Source organism: Symphalangus syndactylus, chromosome X (assembly GCF_028878055.3).
Source record: "Symphalangus syndactylus isolate Jambi chromosome X, NHGRI_mSymSyn1-v2.1_pri, whole genome shotgun sequence".
Classification (NCBI taxonomy): domain Eukaryota; kingdom Metazoa; phylum Chordata; class Mammalia; order Primates; family Hylobatidae; genus Symphalangus; species Symphalangus syndactylus.
The window spans coordinates 16,235,014-16,251,744 of NC_072447.2; the positions used below are offsets into that span (position 1 = coordinate 16,235,014).

At 46.8% G+C, this 16,731-nt stretch overlaps 1 protein-coding gene and 1 long non-coding RNA gene across 2 annotated transcripts in view; one reads left to right on the forward strand and one right to left on the reverse strand.

The window, feature by feature from the left end:
- The window catches only part of LOC129475920 (dehydrogenase/reductase SDR family member on chromosome X), a 316,179-nt gene that overhangs the window by 96,138 nt on the left and 203,310 nt on the right, over positions 1 to 16,731 (reverse strand). The window lies entirely within an intron of this gene.
- Positions 1,225 to 4,500, forward strand: LOC129475924 (uncharacterized). Its single transcript, XR_010119769.1, has 3 exons — positions 1,225 to 1,617; positions 2,030 to 2,127; positions 3,333 to 4,500. It is a non-coding gene; the product is annotated as an uncharacterized lncRNA (long non-coding RNA).

The window sequence follows — 16,731 nt, forward strand, 5'->3', positions numbered from 1 at the left end:
ATAGAGTAAGAATGACCCATTTCCCTCCAAGAAGAACAGCATTGCAAGGGGGTTGAGGATCATGCGTGCGTGTGGAATCCAAACATTGAATGCACCGAGACGGTGGTGCATGAAGCCTGTCTGTGAGTTTATGATGAAGCTGCACAGAGCTCCACAGCTGGCTCTCACTCCTTTCTCTCACCCTTTGGCTTCAGTTTAATTACATACACACCCTTCAGAGCTGCTCGGGGCCACCACGTCTTCAGCCTTCTGGCATTTTTTGTAAGAAACACTAAACCTCTTTCCAACGTTGCCCTTGGATTTTGTGTGCACGTCTTCTAGCCCCTGAGCTGCTTGACCTGTACTTGCATGGGTACCGTAACACTGGATAGGACAGAAGCTCCGCCCAGCCCCACGTGAGAGCTCTGTGCTCTTCAGGGACCATGTCCTGTTCACACTGTCTCCCTCACATCTAATACAGCCACGATACTCGGCAATATAGTACCCCACCCAACAGGCAACTGAGAGTCTGCCAGTGATACAGGAGTTAAGAAGAAATCACTTAGGCAGACAGTAAGGGTATGGGAGTCCTCGGTAAGACTTTTCTTTTCTTTTTTGAGATGGAGTCCCACTCTGGCGCCCAGACTGGAGTGTAGTGGCGTGATGTTCGCTCACTGCAACCTCCGCCTCCCGGGCTCAAGCAATTCTCCTGCCTCAGCCTCCTAAGTAGCTGGCATTACAGGCGCACGCCACCAACCCCGGCTACTTTTTTTTTTTTTTTTTTTTTTTTTAAGTAGAGACGCGGTTTCACTAGTCAGGCTCGTCTCGAACCCCTGACCTCGTGATCCACCCGCCTGAGCCTCCAAAAGTGCTGGGATGACAGGTGTGAGCCACCGCGCCCGGCAGTTTTTCTCTTTAATGAAAAGCAGCCCCGGCCAGGCGCGGTGGCTCACGCTTGTAATCCCAGCACTTTGGGACGCCCAGGCGGGCGGATCACGAGGTCAGGAGATCGAGACCACGGTGAAACCCCGTCTCTACTAAAAATACAAAAAAAAATTAGCCTGGCGTAGTGGCGGGCGCCTGTAGTCCCAGCTACTCGGAGAGGCTGAGGCAGGAGAATGGCGTTAACCCGGGAAGCGGAGCTTGCAGTGAGCCGGGATCGCGCCACTGCACTCCAGCCTGGGCGACAGAGGGAGACTCTGTCTCAAAAAAAAAAAAGAAAAGAAAAGCAGCCCCAAGTCATTTTCTAACAATGAACAGCCTGTCAAGTCGAGCCGCAGACATAGACAAGCCAGCTGGGAACTTGTACGGGTGAATGTCGGCGGCACCTAGGGACTAGACACGTTCAAGATGGCGGCTCCATCTTCCCGGGAGGAACTAACGACTAGACACGTTCAAGATGGCGGCCCCATCTTCCGGGCAGGAACTAGGGACTAGACACGTTCAAGATGGCAGCTCCATCTTCCCGGCAGGAACTAGAGACTAGACACGTTCAAGATGGCGGCTCCATCTTCCCGGCAGGAACTAGGGACTAGGCACGTTCAAAACGGCGGATCCATCTTCCCAGCAGGAACTAGAGACTAGACACATTCAAGGGAGCGGCTCCATCTTCCCTCCTCTTTGTCAGCCACATGTAAAGTAAGAAAAACAGGACCGAGATCCCCGACCAGCTACAAAGCCCATTTGCATAAACGATTAGGGTGGGCAACCAGCCTTTCCTGTGGGCTATGTAAATGTCATACTTGATGAAACCAATCTCTGAGCTCTATGTAAATAAGACACCGCCTCCTCAAACTGGACTGTAAAATCCATCACATTTGGTGCCAGCTGGTCCTTTCCACTTGGAGACCCCTTTCTCTATAGAGAAAACCATTTCTCTTTCTCTTCTCGTCTCCTGATTAAACTTCCACTCCTAAACTCCTCGTGTGTGTCTTTGTCCTACATTTTCCTGATGCCCAATGACGAACCCCAGGGTATATACCCCAGACAACGTAGCCGCTTCACTAACATGTAGAGAGCTTACACATTGTAATTCTCATCCTCACAATAGGCAAAGAGCAGAACATACTGAAAATCAGCAACTCTTGGATCCATCAGAAAATAGAGATAACAAGACTAAATGCTGCCTCAAGACTGGACAGACAGGAGGTAAGTGGAACTGTGCTTGTCTAGGAGTTCCTGCTGGAGCCAGCACCTGATGGACACATTTGCAAGGTAATTATTAAACAGCTGCAGGCTGACAGTAGACAAGCCTAAGTGAGTTAAAAACTCCTGGCCAGGCGTGGTGGCTCACACCTGTAATCCCAGCACTTTGGGAGGCCAAGGCGGGCAGATCACCTGAGGTCAGGAGTTCACGACCAGCCTGGCCAACATAGTGAAACCCCATCTCTACTAAAAATACAAAAATTAGCCAGGCGTGGTGGCAGGCGCCTGTCATCCCAGCTACTCAGGAGGCTGAGGCAGGAGAATTGCTTGACCCTGGGAGACGGAGGTTGTAGTGAGCCCAGATCGCACCACTGCACTCCAGTCTGAGTGACAGAGCGAGACTCTGTCTCAAAAAACAACAACAAAAACTTCTAGGGGCCCATCTTAGAGGGGACCTTGTACTTTCACAAATTTTACCTCCGGGAGCTCTACCAGGTTCCCAGGGTGAAGATCAAAGAAATATCCAGTTGTGTGTTACTGGGGGAAAGCAACCACTTGGCAATATTTCTAGGGAGACAGTAGCATTTTGAAATACGCCCAAAGCAATCTGTGTCCTCTCTGCCCTCAAAGTAAATTACTTTAGCACAGTCAAAGCGACCTGGGGGAAGGGAAATCTTCTATTTCAGTTTTTGTTTTTGTTTTCAGGCAGATTTTCACTCTTGTTGCCCAAGCTGGAGTATAATGGTGCAATCTCGGCTCACTGAAACCTCCGCCTCTGGGGTTCAAGCAATTCTCCTGCCTCAGCCTCCTGAGTAGCTGGGATTACAGGTGCATGCCACCATGCCTGGCTAATTTTTTGTATTTTTAGTACAGATGAGGTTTCACCATGTTGGCCAGGCTGGTCTCGAACTCCTGACCTCAGGTGATCCACCCACCTCAGCCTCCCAAGGTGCTGGGATTACAGGTGTGAGTCACAGCGCCCGACCAGATTTCAGTTTCTGTTAGCTTTCAACAACACTTTTCATGCATGAGTGATGCAGGCGGCCATGTGCTCAGCCATTCCATCAGGGTTCCAAGCAGCAAAGCTGCAAAATGGTTCTGACTCCTTCACTGAAGAAGAGTCTCCATGAATGCATTGGAAAGACTCATGAGATGCTATTGAAGCAAGTAAGGAAAGACTGACTGTGGATATGCTCTCTGTCTGTTAGGTCACAGTACTCCAACCACAGAAATGAGATGCCTCAAGGGAGGCAGAGGCAGAAAGAAGCCGTCACTACCAAGAATAAATAAAGCCAGCAGAGCCACAGTGATGGCCTGTGTGCTGCAGGTGAGCATCACCTTGTCGTAAGACCACAGGCCTTCCTGGCCACCCTGTTCAGTTGGCCTCGTGGTGGGAGTCACTAGACTCAAGATAAACCCAGCCAGACCATCTGGTTGGAACTACCCAAGGAAAGGCCATTGTCAGCACAAAGTCAGTGGAGTCTTAGAATGCACAGCTGTGATGGGCTGATTCCTTCTTCCAAATCCCTATGTTAAAGCCCTAATGCCCAGGACCTCAGAATGTCACCATATTTGGAGATAGAGTCTTTAAAGAGGTGATGAAGGTAAAACGAAGTCACCAGGGAGGGCCCTAATCCGAGAAGACTGGGGTACTTATAAGAAGAGATGAGGCCGGGTGTGGTGGCTCACGCCTGTAATCCCAGTACTTTGGGAGGCCGAGGCGGGTGGATCACGAGGTCAGGAGATCGAGACCATCCTGGCTAACACGGTGAAACTCCGTCTCTACTAAAAATAGAAAAAATTAGCCAGGCATGGTGGCACGCGCCTGTAGTCCCAGCTACTCGGGAGGCTGAGGCAGGAGAATCGCTTGAACCCGGGAGGTGGAGGTTGCAGTGAGCCAAGACTGTGCCACTACACTCCAGCTGGGCAACAGCGCAAGATTCCATCTCACAAAAAAAAAAAAAAAAAGAGGAGGAGATGAGGACACAGACACACACAGAATGACGACCTGTGAGGACACACTGAGAAGATGGCATCTACAAGCCTAAGAGAGAGGCCTCAGGAGGAACCAGCCCTGCCCACACCTTGATCTTGGACTTCCAGCCTCCAGGATTGTGGGAGAATAAACGTCTGCTGTTTACAAGCCACCCAGTCTATGGTATTCTGTGATAGCAGCCTGAAATGGACTAAGACACCTCACAAGAGGAGGAGATGAGGACACAGACACAGACAGAGGAAGGACTCTGTGAGGACACAGGGAGAAGACGGCATCTACAAGCCCAGCAGAGAGGCCTCAGGAAGAACCAGCCCTGCCCACACTTTGATCTCAGACTTCCAGCCTTCAGAACTGTGGGAAAATAAAAGTCTGCTGTTTAAGCGGCCCAGCCTGTAGTATTTTGTTATGGCAGCCCTAGGTAACTAATACAACAGGTGTTTCATACTGTTCCTTTCCTCAGGTGGTGTTGCAAAATACCCCACCGTCTTTAGGTGGTGTTAGAAGAGACGGCAACATCTGCCATAACCCCCGGAAGAGTGTTCTATATGTTACACTTTGGGGAGGTTTTCCTCAAAGCATTAGAGTTATCTGAACAATGGGAATCTTTGCACAAAGGAGGATGAGTTCTACTCGGGGATAGTACCTACTAAGAGAGACACGTTCTCTTCTTTTCAATTGCCCTTTAATGAAGAAATAAAAAATTATTTAATTATTTAGTGAAGATATAAAAAAATTATTGCAGCCGGGCGCGGTGGCTCACGCTTGTAATCCCAGCACTTTGGGAGGCCGAGGCGGGCGGATCATGAGGTCAGGAGATCGAGACCACGGTGAAACCCCGTCTCTACTAAAAATACAAAAAATTAGCCGGGCGTGGTGGCGGGCGTCTGTAGTCCCAGCTACTCGGAGAGGCTGAGGCAGGAGAATGGCGTGAACCCGGGAGGCGGAGCTTGCAGTGAGCCGAGATTGCGCCACTGCACTCCAGCCTGGGCGACAGAGCGAGACTCCGTCTCAAAAAAAAAAAAAAAAAAAAAAAAAAAATTATTGCATTCTTTCAACAGATTCTGCACTTTTACTCCCAGGTATTTATGAAACCTCATGTTGATGCCTGGTGCATAGGCCAGGCAGTGGGGCTGTACCTAAGTAATGCCTGGTGGTTGGCCGGGGGTAGCTGGAGAACCAATAACATACTCTAATAGTCCATGACATCGGTCTACTCAAGGGCCATGGCTCAAATAGAAGGCTGTGTTTGGAGGAATTCAAAAGAGGTTCCACTGAGAAGGAACCTGTGAATCAGAGCTCCCACAATACTTTTGGATTGTGCGGTTCAAATGCCATATTGGTTTTCTTCCAGCTCTCCAGTTCCGGCAGCACTGAGGCAGATCTGAGTTTCTCAAAGCTGGGCCCATCACCATCAAGATAGTGATGGCGAAAGCAATGACAGAAGAAGTCCAATTTAGAGTAATATTAGGAGCAGTGGTTTTGGTCTAAGGCTGTGCATGCTTTTCTCAGCTCATCATTATCACCAGCAAGGATCAGGATGGACAGGTGGGCACATCTATGCAACCCTAACCTTTCTAAAACCACCTAGGCATAGATATTTTCCTGAAGACCAGTCAGCTCAGCCTGCCTGGATGGGCCCTCATGGCTACTGTCTGATTTGAAAAGTAAACCTATGAAAAGTGGAGAACACTGTGTGAGATCCAGCACTGTTTTGTCACACCAATTCTTGACATTAAATCCCTCGAAGGACATTAATATGACCTTCAAATCCTAGCCCCCAGGAAAGCTTCACTTTAGTTTTTTGTTTCCTGGGTATCCCTTCCTACAATCCACTAAGCAAATGCCACACACCCTCCTTACATGCATCAAACAGTGCTGATAATGGATGAAACACATAGGTATCAGCTCATGCCTGCACTTTCAGAGAAAACACTCTTGCTTAGACCATGGGTATGTCAAGCTGCCAAGGATACAAAAGGTAAAACAATCCAAGGGCAACAGGTGGTTCATGACAAAGAACTAAGAGGGCAGCATTGTGATTCCAAAAATTTGGATATGGACGTCAATGAGAGTGAAAGAGTGAATGAGAGAGAGGGGGACGGGGAGGGGGGAGGGAGGGAGAGAGAGACAGAGACAGAGAGAAAGGAAGGAGGCGGAGGAGAAGCAGGAGGAGGGGGAAAAGGAGGAGGTGAAGGGGAAGGAAAAAAAAGTAGAAGGGGCCGGGTGTGGTGTCTCATGCTTGTAATCCTAGCACTTTGGGAGGCTGAGGCAGGTGGATCACGAGGTCAGGAGATTGAGACCATCTTGGCCAAGATGGTGAAACCCCATCTCTAGTAAAAATACAAAAATTAGCTGAGCGGGGTGGCGCATGCCTGTAATCCCAGCTACTCGGGAGGCTGAGGCAGGAGAATCACTTGAACCAGGGAGGCGGAGGTTTCAGTGAGCTGAGATTGCGCGACTGTACTCCAGCCTGGCGACAGAGTGAGACTCCATGAAGGAGGGGAAAGGAGGGGAAAGGAGAGGGAGAGGAGAGGGAGGGGAGAGGAGAGGAGAGGAGAGGACAGGAGAGGCAGGGGAGGGGAGGGGGAAGTAGGAGGAGGAGGAGGAGAGAAAGGGAAGGAGAAGAGGAGGAGGAGGAGAATAAGAAGGAGAAAGAGGAAGACGAGAAGGTGGAGGAGGAGAAGGTGGAGGAGGAGAAGGTAGAGGAGGAGGAAGAGGAAGAAGAAGAGGAGGGGAACGTGGAGGAGGAGAAGGAGATGGGGGGAGGAGGAAGAGAGGGAAAAGAAGGAAGAAGTAGAAGGAGGGGAAGAGGAGGAAAGAAGACAGGGAGAGAGAATAAGAGAGAAAAACAGAGAATGAAGGAGAGAATAAATGAAAGACAGAGAGAGATGACAAAACCACTTGTGAAAGAGGCCTCAGTAGAAGAGGAGAATGAGCAAACAGGCTGGTCCAGGCCACTCTAAATGTCTCTAAAATGTTAAAGACTGATGAATGAGGAGCAGGAAGAGTTACACACGTCCAAGGAGACAATGTTGAGTGACCCGCAAACTTAGCAGAAGGGAGAAGGGGCTCTGGAGATGTCCAGTAATGGGCTAGAGCCCAGGCTCCCACACTTGGTAGTTGTACCATTCAACCTGGAGAGGCCTCAGTTTTCTCATCTGTGAAATGACCCAAGAATAGTATCTATCTCAAACCACTTTCTCTGCTCCTTCATGAGAAGAAACTCCTCTTCCACTGCAGTTTTATCATGAGATTGCAGGAATTCAGCCCCACCTTCAACCTGCACCTCTACTTCTTATGCCATTTTCACCGTAACGGAAGTGACTTCCTCCACTGAAGTCTTGAACCCTCAGTGTCATTCATGAAGATTGGAATTCCCTTTTTCCCCAATTTCTGTTCATGTGGATATCTTAACTTCCTGCCATGAATCACCAAGGTTCTAAATGACATTCAGAATGAGGAATCCTTTCAGGAAGTTTTTTTTTTTGAGATGGAGTTTCACTCTTGTCGCCCAGGCTGGAGTGCAATGGTGTGATCTTGGCTCACTGCAACCTCCATCTCCCAGGTTCAAGTGATTCTCCTGCCTCAGCTTCCTGAGTAGCTGGGATTATAGGCGCCTGCCACCATGCCCGGCTAATTTTTTTTATTTTTAGTAGAGATGCGGTTTCACCATGTTGATTAGGCTGGTCTCAAACTCCTAACCTCAGGTGATCCACCCGCCTTGGCCTCCCAAAGTGCTGGGATTACAGGTGTGAGCCACCGTGCCCGGCCCTGACTCGAATTTTGAAAAAAGTTCTACTCTGGGTAAAATCCTATCAAACATCATCGCTTGATACAGAAAAATCTTTCATGACAGAAAGGGTCAATTGATGTGACAAACTTCATTGTTGTCTATTTTAAGAAACTGCGAAAAAGCCACGTCAACCCTCAGCAACCACCACCCCGATCAGTCCGCAGACAGCAACACTGAGGCATGAGTCTCCACCAGCAATAAGGTTTTGACTCGCGAAATGTCCAGATAACTGTTAGTATTGTTTAGCAATAAAGTATGCTTAAATTAAACAAACATACCGTTGGAATGGTATATGGATACACCACAAAACACTCTTAGCATAATGCTCACCATTCACTAAGTGTTCAATCACGAGATTACTAACTGTGCCAATTCCTCTGTTTATCGCTCAGAAGGATGATGCATTTGTCAGGAGAAGCAAAGAAGATTCTTGAAAAGGTCATGGCGACGTTGCTGAAAGGTGGGGGAGAAAGCACGAACAGACTGAATGGGTCCCGTGAAGCTAAAGGCTGTGCGTAGCTCGTAAGAAAAACAATGAGCAGAGATTACGCTGGAGAAATATGCCAGGAAGGGAAGGGATGGTCAGAAGCTACGTAGTGTGTACAGTGATATTTTCACAGTGCTTTTGAAATCAGGGTGTTAATTGGCTAAATGAGCCACTGGCTGGATGACAGTATGTGAGCATTAGCTGCTCTATGTCAGCTGGGATTCTAGGAAAACAGATTGTGCCAAACATTTGGATATCCAGAGGAGGCACAATGATTGTGCATTAGAAATAAGACTTATGTTTCCCACCCAACTACCTCTCTCTGGGGCATGACCTGCCATCTAAAAACAGTCCACCCTAATGCAGCCTCCAGTCACTCTGCCAGCTATTGACCTAGAGTCTTGATTCTATGCAACAAGTAAGATCTTTGGATTTTAACCCATTGAGTTTTAGTAAGAATCTTCGATAAGGAGATTTCTTCCAGAGAACCAAAGCAGGAGTTGCAACATTGCAAATGGCGCACTGAGGTCTTAAATATCCAGCCCAGGAACATGATCAAAAACTCAGGAATTTTCCTGGTCATCGTTGTCTAACATGTATTCGGAATGTACTCTGCTGTGTGCAGCATTTTACAAAAAGACTCACTGGCCAACATTATGGGCATCAGGGGGCTTGGTTTCATTTTGCTGAAAAAAAATTCAACAAAGACGTCCACAAATAGGTGACAGGCAGTTGCCTACTCATTTCTTTGCTCATTTTGTTATTTACTTGCTCTCCTACTTTCTTGCCCTATAAAATGGACACAATACTCAAGCTTCCCCTTAGTGTCAATGTTTACATTCACGATGGGTATAAAAAGGTATTTCATGATTTGAAAAGTGTGATGCATTTTATTCTTTATAACTTTTTAATTTTTTGAATCTTTTTGAGTCATAATAACACATAGCTTAAAACACACAGACTGTGCAGCTGTACAAAAATATATTTTTTTAACTTGTTAGATTCAGTGGGGTCTGTGTGCAGGTTTGTTGCACAGGCAAATTACGTGACATGAGAGTTTGGTGTACAGATTTTGTCATCCACATAATCAGCACAATATCTGATACGCAGTAGAGACAAGAGTCTCACTCTGCCGCCAAGGCTTGAGTGCAATGGCGCTATCTCGGCTCACTGCAACCTCCGCCTCATGCGTTCAAGTGATTCTTGTGCCTCAGCCTCCTGAGTAGCTGGGATTACAGGTGCCCGCCACTGCGCCTGGCTAATTTTTGTATTTTTAGTAGAGACAGGGTTTCACCATCTTGGCCAGGCTGGTCTCAAATTCCTGACCTCGGCATCCACCCGCCTCAGCCTCCCGAAGTGCTGGGATGACAGGTGTGAGCCAGTATGCCCAGCCCATAGGCAGTTTTTTAATCCTCCCTCTCCTCCCACCCTTCACTCTCAAGCAAACCCCAATGTCTGTTGTTCCTTTGAGGCCACCTGTACTCAATGTTGAGCTTCCAATTTTAAGTGAGAACATGTGATACTTGATTTTATGTTCTCGCATTAGTTTGCTAAGGACAATGGTCTCCAGCTCCATCGATGTTCCTGCAAAAAATAATATGATCTTGTTCTTTTCTACAGCTGCAGAGTATTCCATGACGTATATGCACCACGTTTTCTTTACCCAGTCTATCACTAATGGGTATCTGGCTTAATTCTCATGTCTTTGCTATTGTGAATAGTGCTGCAATGAACATTCATGTGCAAACGTCTTTACAGTAGAATAATTCGTATTTCTTTGGGTATATAACCAGGAATGGTTGCTGGGTTGAATGGTAATTCTGTTGTTTTAATTCAAAAGTGTGCTTTTTTTTTTTCTTTTTGAGACACAGTCTTACTCTGTCACCCAGGCTGGAGTGCAATGGCACGATCTCGACTCACTGCAACCTCCACCTCCTGGGTTCAAGTGATTGTCCCTGCGTTAGCCTCCGAAGTAGCTGGAATTATAGGCACCTGCCACCATGCCTGGCTAATTTTTGTATTTTTAGTAAAGACAGGGTTTCGCCATGTTGGTTACACTGGTCTCGAATTCCTGACCTCAGGTGATTCGCTCGCCTTGGCTGGGATTACAGGCGTGAGCCACCGTGCCCGGCCGCCTATTTGCTTTTTTTTAAGAGACAAGGTCTTGCTCTGTCAGCCAGGCTGGAGTGCAGTGATTTGAGCACATCTCCCTGCAGCCTCAAACTCCTGGGCTCAAGCAATCCTCCTGCCTCAGCCTCCCCAGTAGCTGGGAGCACAGGCACACACCACCACACCCAGCTATTTTTGAAAAATTTTTGGAGAAATGGGGTCTTGCTGTGTTGCCCAAGCTGCTCTCAAAGCCCTGAGCTCAAAATGAGCCCCCATCTTCTGAAAGCATTATGATTATGGGTGTGAAGTTTCTTTGATTTTAATATTTTAACTTAATTCATAACAATATTTTTGAATAGGGGCACTCTATCCATCACTATTTAATTCTATAATTGTATATATTTGCAGGCCCCTCCAAGCCTTTGTGAACCCTGAATATCTGACATGGTGTCAGTTAATTTAGAAAGTTTAGGCCGGGCGTGGTGGCTCACACCTGTAATCCCAGAACTTTGGGAGGCTGAGGCAGGCGGATTGTCTGAGGTCAGGAGTTCGAGACAACTCTGGCCGACATGGTGAAAGTCCGTCTCTACTAAAAATAAAAAAATAAAAAAATACCTGGACATGGTGGTGGGCACCTGTAATCCCAGCTATTCGGGAGGCTAAGGCAGGGGAATCACTGGAACCAGGGAGGTGGAGGTTGTAGTGAGCCAAGATCATGCCACTGCACTCCAGCCTGGGTGACAGAGTGGGACTCCGTCTCAAAAAAAAAAAAAAAAAGTTTATTTTGCCACAGTTGAGGACACACCTGTGACACAGCCTCAGGTAGTCCTAACGACATGTGCCCAAGGTGGTCAGGGCACACACTGGTTTTATACATTTTAGGCAGACATGAGACATCAATCAATATATGTTGAGAAGTACATTGGTTCCATCCAGAAACATGGGGACAACTCAAAGTGGGGAGAGGGATTCCAGGTCATAGGTGGATAAGAGACAAATGGTTGCATTCATTATTTTTTTGGTGTGTGTGTGTGTGTGTGTGTGTGTGTGTGTGTTTTTAACAGAGTCTCGTTCTGGCACCAGGCTGGAGGGCAGTGGTGTGATCTTGGCTCACTGCAACCTCCACCTCCCGGGTTCAAGCCATTCTCCTGCCTCAGCCTCCTGAGTTGCTGGGACTACAGGCGCCCGCCACCATGCCCATTTAGTTTTTTTTATATTTTTAGTAGAGACGGGGTTTCACCATGTAGGCCAGGATGGTCTTGATCTCTTTACCTCGTGATCTGCCCACCCTGGCCTCCCAAAGTTCTAGAATTACAGGCGTGAGCCACCGCACCTGGCCAGGAGTAACTTTGAATACAATGGGAGGCAACTTTGCTCTGAGAAGTTCCCAGTTTGACTTTTCCCTTCAGCTTAGTGATTTGGGGACCCCAAGATTTTCCTTTCAAACCTTCTTAAATTATTAATGTCACTATGCTTCCATCTTCCATGAACTTAGGTGGCATCCATGGAGGTATCATTTGCAGATTCAAAGTAGCTCTTTGAACTTCTGAGTCATGGAGCACAGTGTCTTTAATATCACGCTGTTTTTTTGTTGTTGTTGTTGTTGAGACACAGTCTTGCTCTGTTACCAGGCTAGAGTGCAGTGGTGCGATCTCGGCTCACTGCAACTTCCACCTCTCGAGTTCAAGCCATTCTCCTGCCTCAGCCTCCCGAGTAGCTGGGACTACAGGCACCCACCACCATGCCCAGCTAGTTTTTTTGTATTTTTGGTAGAGACAGGGTTTCACCCTGTTGCCCAGGATGGTCTTGATCTACTGACCTCATGATCCACCCGCCTCGGCCTCCCAAAATGCTGGGATTACAGGCGTGAGCCACCGCACCAGACTGCAGTAGTGAGTGTTAGTCACTCACTGTGAAGTTCCCTGTGGAGTTTCTTTTTCAGAAGCATTTTGCTGTGGATAACGCATTCTCATGATGTCAGACATCTGCAGTAACATTTATCTAGCAACAAGGTTAATTGCCTTCACATCAACAACAGCGAAGAGGAATGCCAGTTCTCCTTTCCATCCTATAATAGTTGTCATCAGTACTGGGGTATCCTGTTCACCTTCTCCCATGCTGTGAGATTAATTTAGAGAACATATTCACAGTATTCTTTTTTGAAACGGAGTTTTGCTGTTGTTGCCCAGGCTGGAGTGCAAAGGCACGATCTTGGCTCACTGCACCCTCTGCCTCCCAGGTTCAAGTGAGCCTCCGGAGCAAGCGCAGTCCTGCCCACCCTGTGATTTCAGACTTCTGGTCTCCAGGACTGGAAAAGAATAAACTTCTTGTGGTTTTAAGCCCTCTGAGTGTGTGGTCATTTATTGCAGCAGCCCTAAGATATATATATATTTTTTTAAGTTCCAGGATACATGTGCAGAATGTGGTTACATAGGTATACACGTGCCATGCTGGTTTGCTGCACCCATCAACCCATCATCTAGGTTCTAAGCCCTGCTTGCATTAGAAATGGGGTTTCGCCATGTTGGCCAGGCTGGTCTTGAACTCTTGACCTTGTGATCCACCCACCTTGGCCTCCCAAAGTGCTGGGATTACAGGTGTGAGCCACCGTGCCCGGCCTTTATTGCTCTTTCTACATAAAACCAGAAAAGCCAAGAAAGCTATTTCCCATAATGATATGCCCAAGTCCTAACCCCCAAAAACTGTGAATGTGAACTGATTTGTGAATAGGGTCTTGGTAGATGCATTCACGTTAAGGATATCGGGACAAGATCATCCCAGGTTCAGGACTGATGTACACTTCAAACTTTCATTCTATATTTTCACACAAGTAGTGTTGTTTGGCTCTGAGAATAACTTTCATTTTTATTTCCAGGAAATTTCATATCGTTCTCTTCAATTCAGTGAGTGCAAAAGAAGCAAGACAAGGAATGATATAAAATTACTCCTAATAGAAAATTCACTTTTAATCTTGCTTAAAACAAGTTTTTTGTTTTTGTTTTGGTTTTTTTTTTTTTTTCGTAAAATGAAGGAGAGAGCTGAACTGCAAGGATGAAAATTTATTTCCACACAGAGGAGAAACACTGATTGGAGAAAATGTACAGTTGCTGTTTAGACACTTGAGCCTCAGGATCTAGAAAAGGTGCGCCTCTCAGATGGGTCTGAAATTGGAGATGATGATATCTAATCACCTGGAGACGGGAAAGTAGGTTCACTCAACGCTGAACAGTGCTACTCATCTGCAAGATTGTATAATGAAGTTCTGAAGACCGAGGCTGTATCTGCATCTGTTCTTTAACCAGTGCACACTTAACAAGCACGCCATGTTTAGCTGCTCAGCAGAGCTTTCTTCTTCAGAAACAGAGACGGGGTGCGGAGGCATTTTACAATCCAGGGGCCTCCAGCTTCATAGGCTGTCCTGTGGGGATGTGTGCTGTTACTCTGAGGATCAGCATTGGTTTTCCAGGTCCTTCATGAACATAAGTCAATGATAATAAGACAAGTTCCACTGCTGTGCCTCAGCTGAGACCAAAAAAAAAAAACAAAAGCTGGAATCATTTAGAAATAACAATCCCAGGCCAGGCATGGTGGCTCAGGCCTGTAATCCCAACATTTTGGGAGGCTGAGGCCAGCAGATCACCTGAGGTCAGGAGTTCAAGACCAGCCTGGGCAACACGGTGAAACCCTGTCTCTACTAAAAATGCAAAAATTAGCCAGGCGTGGTGGTATGCACCTATAATCCCAGCTACTCTGGAGGCTGAGGCAGGAGAATCGCTTGAACCTGGGAGTTGAAGGTTGCAGTGAGCCCAGACAGTGCCATTGCACTCCAGCCTGTGCAACAGAGTGAGACTGTTTCAAAAAAATAAAATAAAAATAAAGGCAGTCACAAGCATTGTACAAGTAGGAGACCCACAACATTTTGCTTTAGAATCTACAGGCTCTGCTTTAAATTCCTCCTCTCCCAAACTCACGTTAAAATGTAAGCCTCAGTGCTGGATGGGAGGTGGAATGGGAGAGGTTTGAGCAACAGGCGATGGATTCTTCCTGAAGAGATCAATGTCCTTTCTTGAAGCATGAGTGAGTTTTTGCTCTATGGGTTCCCAAGAGGGCTCGTTGTTAAATAGAGCCTGGCGTCTCCCATCTCTCTTCCCTCCTCTCTCTTCGTGTGGTCTCTGTATACCTATCAGCTCCCCTTCCCGTCCCACCACGAGTGGAAGCCCCTGAGGTCCTGAGCAGAGACAGACGCTGGCCCTGTGCTTTTGTACAGCCTGCAGAAGCAGAAGCCAAATAAACCTCTTTCCTCCGTAAATTATCCACCCTCCGGTGTTCCTTTGTAGTGATACAAAACCGACGAAGACACCCCAGCTCTCTCTACCATGGGGTATTTATGTCACTAGTGATGACTGTCCCGATGAGGGGTCAGCCTTGCAGTTCCCTACTTCCCACTCCCCGTATGAGCTCAGAAACTTCTGGAAGCTGATGCACTCATGGAATGATAATCCATATAATTTCTGCAATGAGATGTGACATAGTATAATGCTTAAGTGATCCTGAATATACTTTTGTGTGTTTTTCTTTTTTTTCTTTAATTTTGCATAAGTTTTTGGGTTACAGGTGGTATCTGGTTATACAAGTAAGTTCTTTTTATTTTTTATTTTTTTTTTTGAGACAGTCTCGCTCTGTCAGCCAGGCTGGAGCGCAGTGGCATGATCTCGGCTCACTGTAACCTCCACCTCCCATGCTCAAGCAATTCTGCTACCTCAGCCTCCCAAACAGCTGGGATTACAGGCGTGTGCCACCAGGCCTAATTTTTTTTGTAGTTTTAGTAGAGACAGGGTTCCACCAGGTTGGCCAGGCTGGTCTCGAACTCCTGACTTCAGGTAATCCGCTTGCCTTGGCCTCCCAAAATGTTGGGATTACAGGTGTGAGCCACCACATCCGATCACGAGTGAGTTCTTTAGTGGTGATTTGTGAGATTTTGGTGCACCCATCACCTGAGCAGTACACATTCCACCCTATTTGTAGTCTTTTATCCCTTGCACCCTCCCACTCTTCCCCACAAGTCCCCAAAGTCCATTGTATCATTCTTATGCCTTTGTGTCCTCAGAGCTTAGCTTCCACATATCAGTGAGAATAGACAATGTTTGCTTTTCCATTCGTGAGTTACTTCACTTAGAGTAATAGTCTCCAAAGGACATGAACTCATCCTTTTTTATGGCTGCATTGTATTCCATGGTGTCTATGTGCCACATTTTCTTTATCCATTCTATCACTGATGGGCATTTGGGTTGGTTCCAAGTCTTTGCTATTGTGAACAGTGCTGCAATAAACATACGTGTGTGCATGTGTCTTTATAGTAGCATGAATTACAATCCTTTGGGTATATAGTCAGTCATGGGATGGCTTGGTCAAATGGTATTTCTGGTTCTACATCCTTGAGGAATCGCCACACTGTCTTTCACAATGGTTGAACTAATTTACACTCCAACCAACAGTGTAAAAGCATTCCCGTTTCTCCACATCCTCTCCAGCATCTGTTGTTTCCTGACTTTTAATAAAGCTGGAAACCATCCATCTCAGCAAACTAACACAAGAACAGAAAAACAAACACTGCATGTTCTCACTCATGAATGGGAGTTGAACAATGAGAACACATGGACACAGGGAGGGGAACATCACACACTGGGGCCTGTCGGGGGGTGGGGGGAAAGGGGAGTGATAGTATTAGGGACAAATTTCTAATGTAGATGATGGGTTTATGGGTGCAGCAAACCACCATGGCATGTGTATACCTATGTAAGAAAAGCTGCACATCCTGCACATGTACCCCAGAACTTAATAAAAAAGTAACCTATGTAACAAAAACTGCACATCCTGCACATGTACCCCAGAACTTAAAGTATAATAATAAAAAAAGTAATAGTCTCCAGTCTCATCCAGGGCACTGCAAATGCTGTTAATTCATTCCTTTTTGTGGCTGCGTAGTATTCCATGGTGTGTGTCTCTCTCTTTCTGTGTGTGTGTGTGTGTGTGTATATGTGTGTGTCCATCAATATATATACGATGTCCAATGTTCTGGAGGCCACACGCAGTAATGTCCATCAAGGTACCTACACACGTTGATGGACATTATTGCCTGTGGACATCAGAATCTTGATCCACACCTAGGAAATGACTGCATTCAACGTCAGGCAACTGGACTCCCTGCCAGACAGCAGCCAT